This window comes from Nicotiana attenuata, unplaced genomic scaffold (assembly GCF_001879085.1).
Source record: "Nicotiana attenuata strain UT unplaced genomic scaffold, NIATTr2, whole genome shotgun sequence".
NCBI classification, from domain to species: Eukaryota; Viridiplantae; Streptophyta; class Magnoliopsida; order Solanales; family Solanaceae; genus Nicotiana; species Nicotiana attenuata.
The window spans coordinates 616235-624637 of NW_017670341.1; the positions used below are offsets into that span (position 1 = coordinate 616235).

An 8403-nucleotide genomic window follows, 5' to 3' on the forward strand; every position below is an offset into this window, starting at 1 on the left:
ACTACTCCCTCCGTTCCAATTTATGTGAACATGTTTGACTAGGCACGGAGTTTAAGAAAAAAATGAAGACTTTTGGAATTTGTGGTCCTAAACAAGTCCAAATGGGGCCCAGAGTATTTGTGTGGTTATAAAACCATGGGTAGAGTTATAAGTTTAAGCTAAATTGTTACCAAATTTAGAAAGGATTCATTCTTTTTGGAGCGGACCAAAAAGGAAATAGGTTCACATAAACTGGAACAGAGGGAGTATCTAATAGTACTAGCACACCTAGAATGGAATATAATATGGAGCCAACATCAAATAAACCAAATATTGATATATTTTATAGTGACATGCACTATTCGATATTCATGCAATGTCGACGGTCGACTCGTGATGACAATATTACTTAGTTTTGATACAAAAGGATATTGTTAGTGGGAGTTAAGTTAAATAAAAAGAATTCTTGTTGAGATTGCCTTCTGTTAACGCTATACACAAAGTACAAGTTCTTATCAGTATTCCGACAGCTTATNCCGTTAGAAAAGTAAACTACAATTATACTTACGCGTAACGACGACGACGAGGACAAGACAAATATATATATATATATAGACTGTTGTATCCTTGTAGCAAGTTCTATAACTGCATATATTACGGCACTTCTACTGTTAGCTCCATCTATCTGAATGTACTATAACCACTCAAATTCAACTGTTTCAATCAATTTATTCAAAACTTAGATTTTGATACTCTTTTTTTAATGAGAAAAAGAATAAAAGAACAAGCAAGAAGCTTTTCGTAAACATACACACAAAATGCATCAAAATTCAAAATATATATATACACACAACATTCATCTTACTTTGTCAAACTAATAAATTATAACATCATACATATTCTATGGCCAACAAATATGAAGTTGTAGTTGTTGTTGTGCCCTTTCCAGCACAAGGTCACCTTAATCAATTACTTCATCTCTCTCGTCTCATTTGTTCTTATAAAATCTCAGTACACTATGTTAGTACCAAAAATCATACTCTCCAAGCCAAAATTAGAGCCCAAGGTTTAAGCCCTATAGCTATGAACAACATTCATTTCCATGAATTTTCAATACCTTCATTTCCGTCACCACCTCCAAACCCTAATTCCACCATTAAATTCCCTTCACACCTTCAACCTTCATTCGAATCATCGTCGTCTCATCTTCGAGAGCCTGTGGCTTCACTTCTACGACTTTTATCATCAAATGCACGTCGAATTGTTGTTATTCATGACTCTCTAATGGCTTATGTTGTTCAAGATTTCACTTCAATACCAAATGCCGAGTCCTACAATTTTCATAGTGTGTCAGCTTTCACTATTTTCTTGTTCCTATGGGAATCTATGGGAAAGCCTTTCCCTATTGAAGCTCAAATACTAGAAAACCTACCATCTCTTACAGGATATTTTTTATATTGGATTTAAGTTATATACACTGATAATATAAAAGTTTTTTATACTATCATTTTATTTTTATGTGTGATAGCAGGTCAGTAATTTTTATATTGGATTTAAGCTATATTCGCTGTCATTCAATATAAAGGTTTTTTACACTATCATTGAATTCTAATATGTGATAGCATGTCAGTAACCATTTTTATCAAAGTAGCAATTAATGCCATCAAGAAATTTATTTGTTGACCTGATTGAATAACTATTTTTTACATCGTCAGTACATAGAACTTAAACTCATTTATGCATGTTTACTTTTTGTCAAACACCCTAACAGATCTTGGGGTAAATTTGTTGAATTTACTATGATCTCTTACTTTTATTATCTCTTTATTTGTTTTACCATCTCTCTTATTTACTTATTTTCGTAATTTTGAAGGTTGTTTTACGTCAGAGTTCATGGATTTCATGGCTGCACAAAGGAAATACTCAAATTCTGACTCTGGAATGATTTACAATACAAGCAGAGTCATAGAAGGAAAATTCATGAATTTACTAGAAAAAGAACCAATCAAAAGAAAGAAAATGCACTGGGCTATAGGTCCATTCAGTCTAGTGATGACTAGCACTTCAAGCAACAATTCATCAATCGGGCAACGACACAAATGCTTGACATGGCTTGATAAACAATCTCCAAAATCTGTCATCTTTATTTCGTTTGGAACAACAACTTCATTAACTGATGAACAAATCAAAGAGCTCTGTATAGGATTAGAAAGAAGTAACACAAAGTTCATTGGCATTGAGAGATGCCGATAAAGGAGATATTTTTTCAGGAGAAGTGAGAAGAATTGAACTTCGAAATGGGTATGAAGAAAGAATTAAGAACAAAGGAATAATAGTAAAAGATTGGGCACCACAATTGGAGATATTAGGACATTTTTCAACTGGTGGATTTATGAGTCATTGTGGATGGAATTCGTGCATGGAGAGACTTTCAACAGGAGTTCCTATTATTCCATGGCCCATGCATTCTGATCAGCCAAGAAATAGCATTTTAATAACGAAATTTCTGAAAGTTGGAATTCTTATGAACAACTGGGAACGTAGAAATGAGGTTGTAACATCAACTACTGTTGAAAGAGCAGTGAAAACACTGGTGTCGAGCAATGAAGGAAACGAGATTCGTAAAAGAGCGGCGGATTTAGGAGTGGCTATTCGGAAGTCGGCGGTGGAAGGCGGCGTGACAAGGAAGGAATTGGAGTCTTTCATTGGTCACATCGCTAGATAAATATTTACTGTTAAGTTATGCTCCTTTTACTCCCGTTTATGTCACCGAGTTATTTCATACAGTATGTTTCAAGAAGAATAATTCATATTTAATATTGCAAATAATTTAATTTAAAATATTTTATACTAAATTCTTATAGCCATACAAAATATTATAATAAAAACACTAGTTTTGATATAACCAGTGTTATGCTATGTTTAAGATTACGAGTTACAAAAGTATTCATTTCTTTCTTTAACTTTGTGGTCAAGCAAACATGTTCATATAAAATTAAAAAAACTATATGTGTAGTATATATTTCTGTGTTAAAAAGTTTTTACATCATCATTTTAATTTAACTTGTTATAGTAGCTTATATACTTTTTACTTTTCAGGTTACTAGTGTAAATTTTTCCTTTGTATTTTTAGTTACTTATCCTTAAATATGTGGCGTGTAATTTTTTGGTATTTCTATTTTTGTACCATCGAGATCTTTTTATTTTTGCATAATTTCCATTAGTATAATATTTATATTAAAATATTATATTATTAGTCTTATATTTTATATTGAAATATCATGTTATTAGTCTTATATTAAATATAATTTTTTGTTAGTCTATTTCATGTTATGATATAGATATTCCAAGTTGTCATATTAATATCTAGCAATATATTAAACTAAAGCCCTAAAGTAACTCAAATTCAATTTTTTTATATCTTAATTTTAATTTTAAAACATTACCTAAAAATTTAAAAACTTCATTTTTAATTCAAATTCGTTTAGATAATAGGTTTTTATTAAAAAAATACAAAGGGCTTTCATGCAAACAAGGAGAGAAGGAGCCTAGCATATTTTGAGGAAATAGTGATAATTGAGTGATTTTATTATCCTAAATAAGATAATCTTTAGATCTAGAGAAATACTTCCTCCGGAAAAAACTTTTTCTCTCTCTAGAATGAGAGCTTCTCTCAGCTCTGCTGATGATGAGAAAATCTAAAACTAGAGGAAGAGGAAATCAGAGCAATCAACCGCTAACAATAGCGAAATTAGGAGTTCCGGACTCAGCAAACGCAAGGAAACAACGAAGTATAAACGCAATCCAAGGCATCACACCACTGGACCTAACTATAGCAACATTGGAGAGAACGCCACTAAGGAACAGTACCATGCATGCAGAGAAGGAAAATGGATCTACAAGCACGGGGAGGAAATCCTGGGCAGATTATGAAGGAGAGGAAGTCAGAGAAAAGGAAAATGAAGGTACGCAACTGAATTCAGCTACAAAGTCATGGAGTCGAGTAGTTGGGGAAGTTCCGAATACTGAGGGACTAGAGCTAAGTAATGGAGTAGAAATTCATGAGACTGTGAAAATAACATCGGAAGATATTAAAGAGGAGGTAAACTACTGGGCATCAGCGGTGGTTTGTTACATTCTAGGGTCCAATCCTCCACAATCAGTAATGGATGGTTATTTTAGGAGAATTTGGGGAAAATTAGGAGTAGATAAAGTTGCACAGACTAGTAGAGGGGTATTCATTGTACGATTCCATAATATGGAAGACAGGAACAAGGTAATTGAGGATGGAGTCCAAATGTTTGACAGAAAGCCAGTTATAGTCAAAGCATGGACACCAGATATGAAGTTCACAAAAACACAAATGGAGAAGATACCAGTGTGGGTAAGACTGCCAGGGCTGGAAATCAAGTACTGGTAAAAAACTACTTTAACAAAGATAGCAGGGATGGTTGGAAAACCTCTCAAAGCAGATAATGCAACTTCACAAAGGGAAAGATTGACATATGCTAGGGTGTTGGTAGAGGTAGAACTGAATAAAAAATAACCTAATTTAGTAATGTTTGAGAATGAACATGGGAAAATAATGGATCAAGAGTTGTGTATGAATGGAAACCTGTACTATGTGGGAAATGTGACAATTATGGTCATGAAATGAAGGAATGCAGGAAGTGGCTTAAAGAAGAAAAAGAGAAGCATAAAGCACCAGAAGCAAACAATAATGAACAGGGGGATGGGGAATATGCAGGGCAAGGTGACTGATACTGGAAAGCAAAAAGAAGCAGAGGCCAAAATCACTAAGGAAACACGAACGGTGAATAAAGAGAACAAGCAGATAGAAGGAAAAGGTAATCAAAAAAGGTACATAACTGGGAAATACATAGCAAAAAGAGTAACAATGCAGACCACAACCCTTAAATTAGGGAACACCTTCTCTAGTTTAATGAAGCAGCAGGCAACAGAAGCAAGCTCAGGAGAACCTAGTTCTTCTATCCCCATAGGAGTACAAGGAGCAAAGGAGCCAGGACTTGGTAGGGGTGGGGGAAACCCCCACCCTAATGGATAATATAGGCTTCTGGAATATCAGAGGGTTAAATAACCCAGCCAAGCAAAAGGAGATATAGATTTTCATGCATAATGCTAGGGTTGGGGTATTTGGTCTTCTGAAAACAAAGGTGAAGAGAGCAAAAGCACAACAAGTCTCTCTTCACCTATGTCAAGGCTGGTCATTCAGCACAAACTTGTCACATCATCCAAAGGGAAGGATATGACTACTATGGAATCCAATGATTTATGGTGTCAACATCATAAGAACAACAGCACAACTTATACACTCTGAAATACAACATAGAGGGACTGGACACACATTTCATGTGCCTATGATATATGCTTTCAATGATGCAGCATTGAGAAGGGAGTTATGGCAAACACTTAAGGAAATAAATGGACAAGTTAAAGGCCCCTGGGCAATAATGGGAGACTTTAACTGTGTTCTACAGAAGGAGGAAAGAATAGGCAGCCCAGTAACTATGGCAGAAATACGTGATTTCAAGAGATGTATTGAGGAATGTGAACTGCAGGATCTCAAATCTACAGGAGCATTTTTCACATGGACAAACAAACAAAGTGGAGGGGACAGGGTACTCAGTCGAATAGATAGAGTACTGGTAAATGATGAATGGAACATGCAACTTCCTCTATCAAGCATGCACTACAGAAATGAGGGGCTGTTTGATCATTGCCCAGCTATCATAAGCTGGGAATAGGGAAACAATGGGCAGAAGAAAATGTTTAAATACTACAACATGTGGAGTATGGCAACAGACTTCAAAGAGAAAGTTAGAGCTGGTTGGAAGACAGAAAAGAAAGGTACTAAAATGTATGAATTAGTAGGGAAGCTGCATAGAATTAAACACACGCAGCAACAACTGAACAGAGACAAATTCAATGAAGTAGAGAGGAAAACAGATGAAGCTATGATGAGATTGCAAAATTGTCAAGGGAACATTCAAAAAGATCCTTATAACACTGTGTTGATAGAGGAGGAAATGAAACTATCTCAGGAGTGCAGATCATGGTGCAAGGCTAGAGAGCAATACTTGAGGCAAAAGTCAAAAATACAGTGGTTGAAACAAGGAGATATGAATTCAAAATTATTCCATAGCATGATGAAGGCAAGGAGGAACTCCAACAGAATTCTAGCTATTGACAATACAGAAGGACAACATGTTACAGACCTAGAAGAGATAGCCAAGACATTTATAGCATTTTATGAGGGCTTGCTGGGAACTCAACAACATGAGAGAGATCAGGTTTGCAGTCAGTTGGTAAGACAAGGGCCAACAGTCTCAGACAGGCATATCACAATGTTAATAGAAGAATTTACAGAGAAGGAAGTGAAGGAAGCACTATGGGCCATAAATGGGGATAAGGCACCAAGACCAGATGGTTTTGGAAGTCAGTTCTTCAAAGATGGATGGGATATAGTAGGTAAGGATGTGGTGGATGCTGTGATGGAGTTTTTCAAAAATGGGAAAATGCTCAAAGTGTGGAACAACACAGTAATTACTCTTATTCCAAAGAGTGCACATGCATCTAATGTAGGGGATTATAGGCCAATAGCATGCTGTAACACAATATATAAAGTTGTCTCTAAGATGCTCTTCAACAGACTAAGAATGCTGCTGTCGGAGATCATATCAGAAAACCAAAGTGCATTTGTAGCTGGCCGAAGTATTGTACAAAATATCCTTATTTGCCAAGACATAGTTAGACTATACAACAGGAAAGCGACTACTCAGAGCTGTTTGATCAAAATAGATCTAAAGAAAGAATATGACACAGTTGAATAGGGTTTTGTAGAGGAGATGCCGCAAGCTCTGAGATTTCCTGGGAAGTTCATAAAATGGGTGATGAATTGCATAACTACCCCTCAATATAGTATAGCTTTGGATGGGGGATTGTATGGTAATATTCAGGGGAAAAGGGGATTCAGTCAGGGGGATCCTATTTCACCACTGTTGTTTGTTATATGCATGGAATACTTCACTAGAATAATGAAGAAGGTAGCAAACCTGCCAGGCTTTGAATTCCACACTAAATGCAGAGGACTACAGTTGAATCATCTGTGCTTTGCTGATGATGTGCTACTATTTTACAAAGGGACATATCAGTCAGTATTGCCGATGTTAAGAGGGCTCCAGACATTCTCAAAAGCATCAGGACTATGCACAAATGCTGGGAAATCTAATATCATTAGTGCTAATGTGGAACAACAAAGCTTAAGTGATTTATGTGAGCTAACAGGTTATCAAAGAGGAAAGCTACCGTTCAAGTATCTGAGGGTTCCAATCTCAACTAAAAAGCTAAACAGTATTGACTGTGAAATGCTAGTGAACAAGATGACAGCAAGAATCAAAACCTGGGGATCTAAACATCTCTCTTATGCAGGAAGAGTGCAACTCATCAACTCAGTGTTACTGCATGTACACACATACTGTGCATCCATCTTCCTATTACCAAAAGAAGTGATGAAAATGATTAACACAATATGCAGAAGTTTTCTATGGGATGGGAAAGAGATAAGCAACAGAGCAGCACTTATAGCATGGGATCTGGTATGTAGACCAAAAGAGGTGGGAGGTTTAGGAATCACAAAGGGAGTATTATGGAATGAAGCTGCAATAGGAAAATATGTTTGGAACACAGCTAGGAAGGCTGATGAACTATGAGTGAAATGGATAAATCATATCTACTTAAAAGACTGCTCTTGGTGGCAGTATAAGCCTCCTAAAGATTGCTGTTGGTACTGGAAGAAAATATGCTCAGTGAAAGACAGGTTTGCACTGTGTTATGTAGACCAAGGGTGGTTAGTTAAAAATGGCATGTATAATATCAAAACTGGATACCTATGGAGACTAGGAAGAGAAGAAAAGTGGCCTTGGAGTAGGTGGGTATGGAGCAAGGGAAATGTACCTAAACATAGCTTTATATACTGGCTGGTTGGGCATGGCAGACTACTAACAAGAGTGAGACTACAGAAGATGGGGATAACACAGGACACAATGTGCACAATATGTGATAGTGCACCTGAGACGATTGAGAATCTGTTCTTTGAATACCAATTCTCTAGAGCTTGTATGCAGGCTATTGTAAACTGGCTAAACATTGGAATACAGAACACTACACTACAAGGAGTGTGGAGAAGATTAACAAGAGGGATCAAGGGAGAAAAATGCAGGAACCTAGTGAATTCAATACTTGCAGCATTGGTCTATTCTATATGGAAGGCAAGGAATGAAGCACTATGGCATCAAAGAGTACCTAAACCTGAAGTAATATCTGTACAAATCCAGCAGGAATGCAGAACAAGACAGGACAACAATGGCAGGAAGAAAGGAAGCAGTAAAGATAGAAAATGGATAG

At 36.3% G+C, this 8403-nt stretch overlaps 1 pseudogene; it reads left to right on the plus strand.

The window, feature by feature from the left end:
- Positions 1-882: 882 nt before the first annotated feature.
- LOC109238115 lies at positions 883-2704 on the plus strand (annotated as a pseudogene).
- The last annotated feature ends 5699 nt before the right edge of the window (positions 2705-8403 follow it).